Below are 13,020 nucleotides of genomic sequence, written 5' to 3' on the forward strand. Positions count from 1 at the left end.
AGAAAATGAGAACTGAGGCACAAACAGAGACTTGTACACCACTGTTCATAGCATCAATATTCACCATAGCAAGAAACAGCCCAGATGTCTAAACATAAATGAATGGATTGAGAAATTATGAAACATTCACACAATGGAATACTATACAGCATGCAGGAGCAATGATTTCGTAAATTACTACCTAACATGGGAGGGACTGGAGGGCATTATGTTGAGTGAACTAACACAGTCTCATAAAGACAGATATTGTATAAGACCATTATCGTAGAATGTGTACTAGTATCCAAGGGAAAAGGGTGTTTAAACAAGGGTCACACAATTTGATGGGCGGAGAGAGGGATTGATAAAGGAAAGGGAAAGGTCCAGTGTGAAAAATCATGTTTATGAACTTTGTATATAAACCAGTATAAAATTAAAAATATTATCTTTAGTTACATCAAATAATTACACTTCACAGAGAGAAATATCCAGGTAAGTGCTTCACCTAGTAATTTCATTACATGAGACAGTAAATGAAACCTAATTTTCTAGCATCTATCAGAAAAAAAGAAAAGATGGGTGTCAGGGTCACATCGGGAGAACATTCCAGGGATTAATCCAAAGGAGAGGACTATGAAATGGCTACGGTGAACATACGCAATGTGTTCTAAAACAGGAGTATTTAAGATCTAAATGTTGATATAGAGCCAAATAATTATATAGGGAAAGAGAGGTAGGTAAAAAGTGAGGAAAAGTATTGATGATAAAGCAAATGTGTTGGCTTTCTCAAAGGCCTTGGCTTGGTGAAATGCCATGTAGAAAGTGAATTCATAGATTTATCTCTGAAAACAATTATCCTTACTTTAACTTTTCCAATAGTTAGCTTAACAAACTATTCCTTAGAAGTTTTAAACAGATAACAAATGGCTAAGCACAATGAGGCAATTTTCCCCATAGCTTCACACAACTGGCAAAGTGTAATTAAAAAAAAGCTATTTCAAGAACCTTCAGTAACTAATAACACCAAAATACAATGTTGTTTATCTATAAATCCCAAGCATTCCTAATTTTAACTAAACTGGCACACAGACTACAAATCCACAGCCTCAGCAAATTTTCTCCTTTTCAAAGTGATTCATCATTGTGAGATTTCATGAAATGGGCTTCTGTGGCATTTTGAAAAATTAGGAAAGGGGATTGCAACTGAAACAGAATAAAGAAAATATTACACAACCCCAAGTGAGATATTAATCTCAATCCAGATGGCCATTGTGCTTTCATTTTTTAGAAACAAGACCTCACACAGGTTCTTAATAATCCCACATTTGATAGTACTAAGCACCCTAGTAATGAAATAATTTGAGGGTTATCTCCAGGCAGAAAGAACTAATGACTCAATATGAAAATTTGCATGAGAAAGAAGCATCAGGGAGAGAGGACTATGTACACTAAAATCATAGATGAAAGAAGTTTTCTAATTTCTTCTTTGTTTAGGAAAAAAAAAAGAGAAAAGCACCTCTAACAAGATACAGTGATACTGAGCAGAGGCACTTTATAAATTTACACAGACTCACACACACACTGACACATACTCCTACACACATATAGGTAGAGATTGCATATTTATTCTATATATATCACTGAGCATTCACCTACCTTTTGCCTTTAATTCACCTGCCTCTTTTCTTGACATTACAATATACTCTTCTACTACACTTGCTTAATTTCAATTGCAGTAAATTTATGACAAGACAAAATTGATCTTTGCAATGAAAATACTTCTGAAGTAAAGTTTAGCAATATGCTTACATGTAGATTGCTGGAGAGAAGCTGGAAGCTTACGCTTCAAACAGGTTGAAGATTTAGAGGGAGGAAAAAATGTAGGCTGAAATTAATTTACTCAAATATGTAAGGATATGAGCTCATTTTTAAGGGCCTCATGTATTCTATCTGGAAATGGCATTAACTGCTTAAATCCACCAGACTGACATTTAATAAAATAGGAATTCTAGCCCAAATAGATTTGGGTAATAATAAAAAGATTTTGAGGAAAGCATCCAAGAAGATTAAACTAATTAGCACCAATGTCTTTCTGTGCAGTTCCTAATCACAGTCTTCACATACCATAAAGCTTAGAAAGATTGGATTCCTCTATAAGAAAGCACTAAGAGATTGTAGAAAAAATGTCTGTAAAGTGTGGAATAGCCCCATTTCAGGATCCACAGAACTGAGACTTGGAAAGTTTCCTTGAGAGTCATGAGCATCCAAAAACTCACCATTCATTACTTACCATGTGTCGGGCACAGTATTAGACACTTTGCATATATTATTTGTTTTAATCTTTTTATCAAATAATAATGAGAAAAGAAACTAATTTTATATGGTAGAAAGTGTGTGTGTGTGTGTGTGTGTGTGTGTGTGTGTGTGTGTGAGAGAGAGAGAGAGAGCACAATAGAGCATTGATGTAAGTCTGTCTAAATTGATTGCCTGTATTTCCTCAGCATTCTCCAGCAAGAAAATGAAATGATTCATTTTAACTCTACCACATTGGTATATACACAGACATGTTTGTATTCTGAGTAAATGAATGAACGATTGATTATCTGCTATTTGTTGTTGTATGTTGGAACCAACCTGATCCTCCAGCAGACTTTCAGAGACAGTTAATGTCCTGGGAGGAGATTATCCATCTTTCTCCTGTGGAGTAGCTGGTGGCCTCAAACTGTGTGTGTTCGGGATTGCAGCACAGCATCTTGCCACTAGGCACAAGAATTCATCTGCTATTTAGTCAATGTGAATAAGTGACAGTGTTTTAGCTACACATTGGTGTAAAATTTCATGATCTGTCAAACACAAAGTTTTTAAAGACAATTTTTTCAAAAAAGGAAGAGACCAGAGAAATTCTTATTCACTTTTAACTAAGAAGTTTCAGACATTTGTGTCTGCTTTACATTATGATTTTCTAGTCACAGATCACCATTTCATTTCAGGGTGAGAGAAAAGGAAAAGTTACAGAAAGCTAATTATAGAGCTTGCTAGCTTCCCTGGCTTGGAAAAATTCCCAGATGAACACTGTGCCATTATTTATGTGCTTATATGATTAATAGTCTGTTTTTGAGAGACACAATGTAAAAAGAAGAATTTCCTACATTCCTGGAAGGGTGGGAGAGGAAGGGAAATCCAAGTTCAAATGTGCAACAATGAATGAATGAAAATCCAAGTTCTTTATAAGCTTTCATTAAAATATAAAAAAATATTACTACAAGACAGAAGATGATGCAGTACTGGAAATAACAGAAAAGCATTAAAAGGCAATCCAGAATATTAAGAATGAATTGGTGGAAGTGTCAAAAATGCTGGAGGGACAAAAAAGTACAACTGAAAAGATGGAACAGAGAGTGAGCTGGAAGACATGATCCTCAATGAAAACATAGTAGGACAAAAAACAGAGATGACATGTAATCACAATGAAGAAAACGTTAGATTCATGTGGGATGACATCAAAAGGAACAACATACGTATGATTGGAATCCCAGGACAAGAGAGGGACAGGGAAATCACTGAGAAAGTTTTAGAAGAAGTACTAGCAGAAAATTTCCCAGTTGTTATGAAAATGGAGAAATCCACTTTCAAGAAGCACAGCGTACACAAAATACACTAGTCACAGAAAAACATCAAGAAATATCATAGTCAAATTATGCAAATCAAAAGATAAGTATAGAATACTTAAAGCAGCACAAGAAAAACAAAGAGTCAACTACTAAGGGGAAACAATTAGATTAATTTCTGATTTCTCAGCAGAAACCATGAAAACGAAAACTGGGACAGTATATACAGAAAGTATAAAGAAAACAATTTCCAACCAAGGATCCTGTACCAAACAAAGCTCTCCATCAAATATGAAGGAAAAATTAGATTCTTTACATAAAAGAAAGAACTTAAGGAATTTGTGGAAACAAGGCCAAAACTACAAGAAATTTTAAGGGAAGTGCTTCATACAGAGACACCAAAGGAAAGTGAATGGACCTTAGTAACAAGAAACAACAGAAATAGAAACACAGTAAAATGGTAACGGGGAAAACTGGCCTGTTAATAATCAACCTTATAGTGAATGGACTGAATGTACCAATTAAGAAGAAAAGAGTAGCAGAACAGAGAAATAGATAAAGAAATAATAAACAAACAAACAAACAAACAAATAAATAAAGCAAGCAAGACCATCTGTTCTGTTCTGTTGTTCTTGTTGTTAGGTGCCGTTGAGTCAAGTACAACTCACAGTGACCCTATGAACAAAAGATCTGAACCCAGTCCTATCCTGCACCATCTTCACACTTCCTGAAACCCAAGACGCTATTGTAGCGATCACTGTGTCAATCCACCTGGTTGAAGGTTTTCATCTCCTTCGCCAACTCTCCGTCCTTCCCAACATCATGTCCCTCTCCAAGGAATAGCACCTCATATAATATGTCCAAAGTATGTGAGGCAAATTCTCATCATTCTTGCCTCCAAAGAGCATACTGGCAGCGTACTCTCCAAGACATATATGTACATTGTCTTGGCCATCCATGGGATGTTGAACACTCTTCTCCAACACCAGAGCTCAAAGGCATCAAATTTTTTTTTTGCCATCATTAGTCTTTGCCCAGCTCTCCAATGCATAGCTACTAATAAGAAAGACTATGGCCTGTATCAGATGCACCTTAGTCCTCAAACTGGTATCACTACTCCTCAATAATTTGAAAAGGTCCCTAACTGCAGATTTTCCCAGTGCAATACATCTCTTTATTTCCTGACTTCTGATACAAAGGGGGTTAATTGTGGATCCAAACAAGATGAAACTCTTCACAGTTTCAATCTCCTCTGCATCCATAATGACACTGCCTACTGGTCTAGTGCTAATAATCTTTGTTTTCTTGATATTGAGATGCAATCCATACTGAAGACTTCATTCCTTGATCTTCTGAAACAAGTACTTCAAGTCCTCCTCCCTTTTAGCAAGTATGGTTGTGTCATCTGCATAATGCAGGTTATTGATGAGTCTCCCTCAAATCTTGATGCCACATTTTTCTTTATAGAGCCCAGTTTCTTGGATAACTTGTTCAGCATATAGATTGAACAGCTGTGGAGATAGAACACAACCCTGAAACACTCTCCTTCCCAATTCCATAGGCAATTGCCAGAAGTTCAAGAAGGACTTAGAAAAGGCCATGGCACCAGAGATATCATTGACGATGTCAGATGGATTCTGGCTGAAAGTAAGGAATACCAGAAAAATGCCTATTTGTGCTTTATTTACTATGCAATGGCATTTGACTGTGTGTATCACAAGATGTGACTGACACTGACAAGAAGGGGAGTCCCGAAGCTTGATTTTGCTCATGAGGAACTTATATCTATTGTGGGCAAGAAGCAGGGGAGCACTGCATGGTTTGGGATATGCTGCCTACAAGAGACAACTCTAAGAATTGGAAACAAAGACTAAAAATCAAAGGCTTGAAAAAAAACATACCAAGAAAATGGCAACCGTAAAACAGCAGGAGTGGCAATACTAATCCCTGCTAAAATAGACTGCAGAATGAAAACCACCATAAAAGATAAGAAAGGGAATTACATACTGATTAAAGTCACAATAGATGAAGAAGACATAGCCTTGGTCGATATTAATGCACCGAATGATAAACAAGCAACATACATAAAACAACAGTTAACAAAACTGAAGAAATGAATAAATAGTAACAAAACAGTGGTAGACGATTCAATATAACAATATCACCAAAGGATAGGTTAACTCAAAATAAACTTAACAAATATGCAAATCTAAACTATGCAAATAAGTCAAAATGACCATTTGGATGCATTCAGGGTACTGCACCCAACTAAAACACAATCCACTTTCTTCTCAAGTGCACATGGGACAACCTCCAGAATCAATCATATATTAAGATATTATAAAAAAAAACCCTACAGAACAATATAGATGAATATAGATGCAAAAACCCTTAACAAAATACTGTCTGTTAGAATCTAAAAGCATGTAAAAAAATAATTCATCATGACCAAGTGGGATTGATAACAGGCATACAAGGATGATTGAACATAAGAAAAACAATCAATGAAATTCATCATGTTAACAAAGCAAATAATAAGAACCTCATGATCCTAATCATTGATGCAGAAGAGGCCTTTGACAAAATCCAACACCCCTTCCTTATGAAAAAACTCAGCAAAGTAGTAATAAAAGGGAATTTCCTCAGTATAGTATATATGCAAAACCAAGAGTCAATATCATTCTCAATGGAGAAAGTCCAAAAGCATTCTTCTTGAGAACAGGAACCAGATAAGAATGTCCACTGTCACCATTCCTATAAAATACTGGATTGGAAGTACTTGTTAAGGCAATACAACAAGAGAAAGAAATAAAAGGGATCTGGATCGGAAAACAGATGTTGAAACTGTTGCTGTATGAAGATGACATGATAGTGTACACAGAAAACCCCAAGGACTCAACAACAACAACAACAACAAAACCCCAAAACTGTTAGAGATAGTAGACCAATTCATTAGAGTGGCAGGATGTTGTTATGTGCTGCCAAGTTCCTTGTGACTGATACCCTGCTCTCTCCTGTTCCAACCTCATTGTCTCCAACTCCTACTCACACTACCCACCCAATCACTGAATTGATCCATCTCATCGACACTCTTCCTCTCCTGTGCTGTCCCTCCACTCTCCCAAACATGATATCCCTCTGCAAGGACTGGTCCCTCCTTACAACATGCCCAAAAAATGTCATACAAGGCTTCAGAGTTCTTGCCTCCAAGCCCAGTTTCACCCTCTCCAGGACAAACCTGTTTGTTCTCCTAGTAGTCCATGGTATATTAAACATTCTTCTCCAGCATCACAGCTCAGAGGTATCAATTCTCTTTCTATAATCCCTAGTCACTGTCCAGCTCTCCAATGCGCAACACGCAATTGCGAAGACTATAGCCCAGATCAGGCGCACCTTAATCTCCAGCCTGACATCTTTGTTCTTCAGTACTGTGGAGAGGTCCCTGACAGCTGACTTTCCCAATGTAATTCATCTCTTGATTTCCTGGCTACTGGTACCAAAGAATGTAGAGCCAAGCAAACTAAGACTATTACCTATCTCAATCTCTTCACCATCCATACTGATGCTGCCAATTGGCCCAGCGGTGAGAATCTTAGCTTTCGTGATGTTGAATTTCAATCAGTATTGAAGGCTGCAGTCCTTGACCTTCTACAGCAAGTGCTTCAGGTCCTCCTCAGTTTCAGCAAGCAGAGTTGTGTCATCTGCATAACCCAGGTTCTTGACGAATCTTTCACCAATCCTGATGCCACATTCCTCCTCATACAGACCAGCATCCTGGATGATCTGTTCTTCTTACAGATTGAAAAGATATGGAGCCAGAGTACATCCCTGGCAGACCTCCTCCCTAATTTTGAATCATGCAGTGTCTCCTGGCTCTGTTTTGATGACTGCCTCTTGGTCCAAGCATATATTTTGCATAGCACAATCAAATGATCTGGAATTCTTATTCTTCTCAGAGTCAGTTACAGCTTGCTGTGATTCACACAGTCAAAAGCCTTTGCATAGTCAATGAAACACAGATAGACATTCCTCTACTACTCTCTGCTTTCTACCAAGATCCATCTAATATTAGCTATAATATCCCTAGTGCCATGACCTCTTCCAAACCCAGCCTGTACGTCTGGCAGTTCTCTGTTGCTCCGGTCATTTTTGGATAATTTTCAGCAGAATATTGCTTTCATGTGATGTTAACAATATTGTTCAATAATTTCCGCACTCTGTCGGGTCACCTCTCTTTGGAATGGGAACAAATATCGATCTCTTCCAGTCAGTTGGCCAGCTGGCTGCCTTCCAGATTTCTTGGCACAATTTAGTGAGCACATCCAGGGCAGCGTCCATTTGTTGAAATATGTCAATTTGTATGCTATCAGCTCCTCAAGTTTTATTTTTTGTCATTTCTTTCACAGCAACTTGAACTTCCTCCTTCATCACCACAGGCTCTTGCTCATACATTATTTCATTAAATTCTTCTGTGTCAGCCAATTCCTTCTGGTACAGTGATTCTGTACCATCTCCTTCCATCTTCTTTTAATGTTTTTCTAAGTATTGTCACGCGTCGCTTGAATTTGTTTTTCAACTCTTTCGGCTTAAGAAATGCTGAGTGAGTTTGGTCCTTTTGATTTTCTGACTTCAGTTCTTTGCACATTTCATTATAATATCTTGCTTTGTCATCCCGAGCTGCCCTTTCAAATTTTCCATTCAGCTCTTTAATTTCTTTATTTATTTCTTGAGTTTTGGTTTCTCAGTGCTCTACTGCAATATTCAGAGTCTCATCTGACATCCATCTCCGGTGTTTTCTTCCTCTTCAGCCTTTACAATGATCTTTTGCATTCTTCGTGGATGATATTCTTGATATCCTCCCACAGCTCATTTGGTTTATGCTCATTGATGCTCAAGGCCTCAAACCTGTTCCTGAGATGGCTTTGAAATTAGAGTGTGATAGACTTAAGGTCAAATTTTGGTTCACATGGATTTGATTTTATTTTCTTCAGCTTCAGCTTTTTCATAGCTGATATTGAGCGTCTTCAGCAATTATTTCCACAAATGTAGTAGATTTTATTCCTATGCATACCATCAGGTGAAATATATTTGCAATGAATAAATCATTGAATGTGTAGAATTCTATCATTCTATCTCCAGCCTTATTTCTGTCACCAAGTCCTTGTTTTCTGGCTACTGATCCTTCTTCCCTGTTCCCAACAGGATACAAGATCAATATCCTACAGTCAGTGGGATTCCTCTACAGTAACAAAGAGAACTCAGAGAAGGAAACCAACAAAGTAGTACCATTTACAATAGCCAACTACAAATTGAGATACTTGGGAATAAACCTAATTAGAGACAGAAAAGACCTTTAATAAAAAATTGACCCCTCCCCCCCAAAAAAACCCAACAAACTACAAAACATTTCTGCGAGACACAATAAAAGACCTAAAAAACAGGAAAACATTCTACGTTCATGGTTGTTGCCAGATGCCATCAAGACACCTCATAGTGATCCTATGAAAAAAAGATCAGAACCTAGTCCCACACTTCCTTACACAGAAGAGCCCATTGTAGCAGTAACCTTCACCGACCTTCCATCCTTCACAACATCATGTGACTTTCCAAGGAATAGCAACTCCTGGTAATATGTTCAAAGTATGTGAGGCAAAGCCTAGTCATTCTTGCTTCCAAAGAGGACTCTGGCTTCACCCTCTCCAAGATATATATCTCTATTTTTTCATTTGGCCATCCATGGGATGTTTCGTGCTCTTCTCCAACACTACAGCTCATAGGCATCAATTCTTTGTCTGTCATCCTTATTCATTGTTCAGGTCTCAGATGCTTACCTAGTAATCAGAAGGACCATAGACTGAATCAAACACAACTTAGTCTTCAAAGTGACATCACTACTCCTCAATAATTTGGAAAGATTTTCCCATTGCATTATGTCTCCTTATTTTCTGACTGCTCATACTAAAGGTGTTAACTGTGGGTATAAGAAATGTGAAGCTGTCTGAACATGCAATCAGGATGCGTTAATGATAATTGGTGATCATAAACGATGAAAGTTATACAAGTGTTCAGGTCTTTTTTTCATATGGTCACTATGAGTTGCCTATGACTCGACAGCACTTAACAACAACAACAAGAAGGCTCATTGTCCTAATGGGCAGAAAGTGATGCTACCAAGCCAAAGGTGGGTTATTAGAGATCCCCAATTAAACCAAGCTTGGAAGCAGGAGTGGCATCCACTCCTTGCCTCCTGAAACACTATGAACTTGGAGAAACTATGAAAGTTATACAAGTGTTCAGGTCTTTCAGTCATAGAGTTGCTATGAATTGCCTACAACTTGACAAGACTTAACAACAACAACAACAACAACAATGCAAAAATAGGAAACAAGAAGGAACAGTAGTTGGAAAATATGGCTTGGTGATAGAAATGAGGCTTGAAATAGAAGGAATGAATTTTGTATCAACAATGATTTGTTCATTGCAAATACCTTTTCTAAAAGTCACAAAAGATGACTTTACACATGGATTTCACATAATGGGCTGCATAGGAATCAGACTGACTACATTTGTAGAAGAAATCATTGGAGAAGCTCAATATCAGAAGTCAAAACTAGACCAGGCCAGACTGTGGGTCAGATCATCAATTACTCAAATCCAAGTGCAAATGGGGACCAAAGAAAATTAAAATAAGTCCAATGGAACCAAGATATGATCTTGAATCAATGCCATCAGAATTTCATGATCATCTTAAAAATAGTTTTGAGGCATTGAACACCAATGATAGAAGACCAGATGAGGTGTGGGATGATATCAAGAATATCATACATAAAGAAAGCAGAAGGTCATTACAAAAACAAAGGAGAAAGAAAAAATGGAAATGGTTGTCAGAAGAGACTCTAAAGATTGTACTGGAATGTGGGGAAGCCAAATATAAAGGAAAACATGTCGAAGTGAAAGAACTGAATAGACGGTTTCAAAGGTCAGCTTGGGAAGACTAAGCAAAGTATAATATTGGATGTGCAGAGAGCTGGAATTGGAGAATAAAAAGGGAAGAACTTGCTCTGTATTTCTCAAGCTTGAGAAAACTGAAAAACAAAATTAATCCTTGTATTGCAATGTTGAAAAATGGTATGGACAATGTATTGAATGACCCAGAAAGCATAAAAAAGTTGGAGTGACACAGAGTCACTGTATCAGACAGAATTGATTGACACTGAAAAATTTCAGGGAGTACCATACGACCAAGAGCCAATGGTAATGAAAGAGGAGGTGGAAGCTGCATTGAAGGCACTGGCAAAAAAATAAGGCCTCAGGGATCTATGGAATGCCAATTGATTTGTTTAAATTAGCAGATGCATCCTCGGATGCACTCAGCAGTCTATGACAGGAAATTTGGAGGATGGTTGTCTCGCCAATGGATTGGAAGCTGCCGGGACTCATCCTCCTGGAGAAAGATTAGTGGGAAATTGACTGAGTTCTCGTAAGCTCCACTAAACACAAGTGGGTCTGTTGGAATTTGACTGGGTTTTCTTATGCCCCTACCAACCGCCCACAGTTGTGTGGGCCAATAGAAATTTGACAGGGTTTTCTTGGGCACCGCCAATTGCCTGGGAGAGTACCCCAAGAGCAAGCCCACTGGCGGGAATTTGGATGAGTTCTCTTGGTCCCCACTGACTGCCCAGGAACAGGCAGGGTGGTGGGAATTTATCTGAATTTTCTTGGGCACTGTAAACTGCCTGGAAGAATGCCCAAGAGCGAGTAGGCCAGTGGGAATTTAACAGAAATTTAATGGACAGCACAGACTGGGCAGAGGCGAGTGGGTCAGTAGGAATTTAACTGAGCCTTCTCAGATCCTGCTGGACCCAGGGCCCTACTGGGGCAGGGGCCACTGCGCGAGGGCCAATGATTAAGGGATGCTGGGCAGGGACAGTTGAGCAAGAGCCTCTGGGTAGGAGATGGAAAGCTGGAATTTGAGTAGGGACCCCACTCATGAGCACACCTGGACTGAGGTCTGAGTGAGGTCCTGCAAGTGGTTGAACCACCCCTGTGGTTGTTTCTCGACCTCATGACTGCTCATCCCTGTTCAGCTCCACACCTGTGCTTACACATTGAGTCAACCAACTTGCATTTATAATCAGGAGGACCTTGATCTGACTTACCTACGAGAGGCTGCTCTCAAATATCCTTAACTGAATTTTCCCTTGAATCAGAAGGTCAGAGAAAAACACATTTGGAGTACCTATGCAACTGATATCTAGAGCATTGTCTTCAGATCAAGAACATACCAATGTCTACAAGAAACAAAGCTATCCCACACACTACACAAGCACAAAGCAAGATGACACCTCAAAAAGGTGACATGGTATTAATGGATTTCCTGAAGTAAAAAGTCTGATGGAACTTTCTGACACAGAATTTAAAAGTAAAATGTTTGAATATTTTCAATGGATGAAAGACAACCTACCTTGAAGAATTATAGGATACTGCAAGTAAAAACCAGAAGGAGCTTAAAAAAACAAACAAACAAAGAAACAAAAAACCAACCCACCTTGGAGGCAAGGATTCTGAGGCTTCATCTAGCATACTTTGGACATGTTGTAAGGAGGGACCTGTCTTTGGAGACAGACATCATGCTTGGTAGGATGGAGGGACAGCACAGAAGGGGAAGGCCCTCTATGAGGTGGATTGATTCAGTGACAGGGGTAATCGGGATGGGAATGTCAGAGACAGTGCAAATGCCACAGGACAGAGCAGAGTTTAGGGTTGTTGTACATAGGGTCACTATGAGTCGCAAGTGACTTGGTGGCACATAACAACAGCAACAACATGCAGATAAAACAAATGAGGCATTAGCAGCACTGGAAAAACAAGAAACCACGGTCCAAAATATGAGGTCCAATGTTTCAGATACTGTCAACATGATAGAGGTAAACATGAACAAACTTGAAGAGACAGAACACAGAACCAATAAAATAGAAGATAAAATTGTCACCAAAAATCTGAGCACAAAGCAGAATAAAAAAGGTAAGAAAAAGAAGAAAACCAAAGAATGATGTAGGATACCATCAAGAGAAATAACATGCACATCATTGGAATCCCAGAGCAGGAAGAAGCAACTAAAGGCACTGAAAATGTTGTGGAAGAATTACTAGAGGAAATCGTCCCTGGCATAATGAAGAATGAGAGAATATATATTCAGAAAGCTGAGCAAACACCATATAGAATAGACACAAAATAAAACCACCAAAGCAGATCATAGTTGAATTTTGCCAAAACAAAATATGTTGTGTTGTTGTTATGTACCGTCGAGTCACCTACGACTCATAGCGACCCTGTGTACAACAGCCCTAAACTCCACTCTGTCCTGTGCCAATCGCACTGTCTCTGACACTCCCATCACAATTATCCCAGTCACTGAATCAATCCACCTCAT

This window comes from Elephantulus edwardii, unplaced genomic scaffold (assembly GCF_000299155.1).
Source record: "Elephantulus edwardii isolate Elephantulus edwardi_28Jun2011 unplaced genomic scaffold, EleEdw1.0 scaffold00249, whole genome shotgun sequence".
NCBI classification, from domain to species: domain Eukaryota; kingdom Metazoa; phylum Chordata; class Mammalia; order Macroscelidea; family Macroscelididae; genus Elephantulus; species Elephantulus edwardii.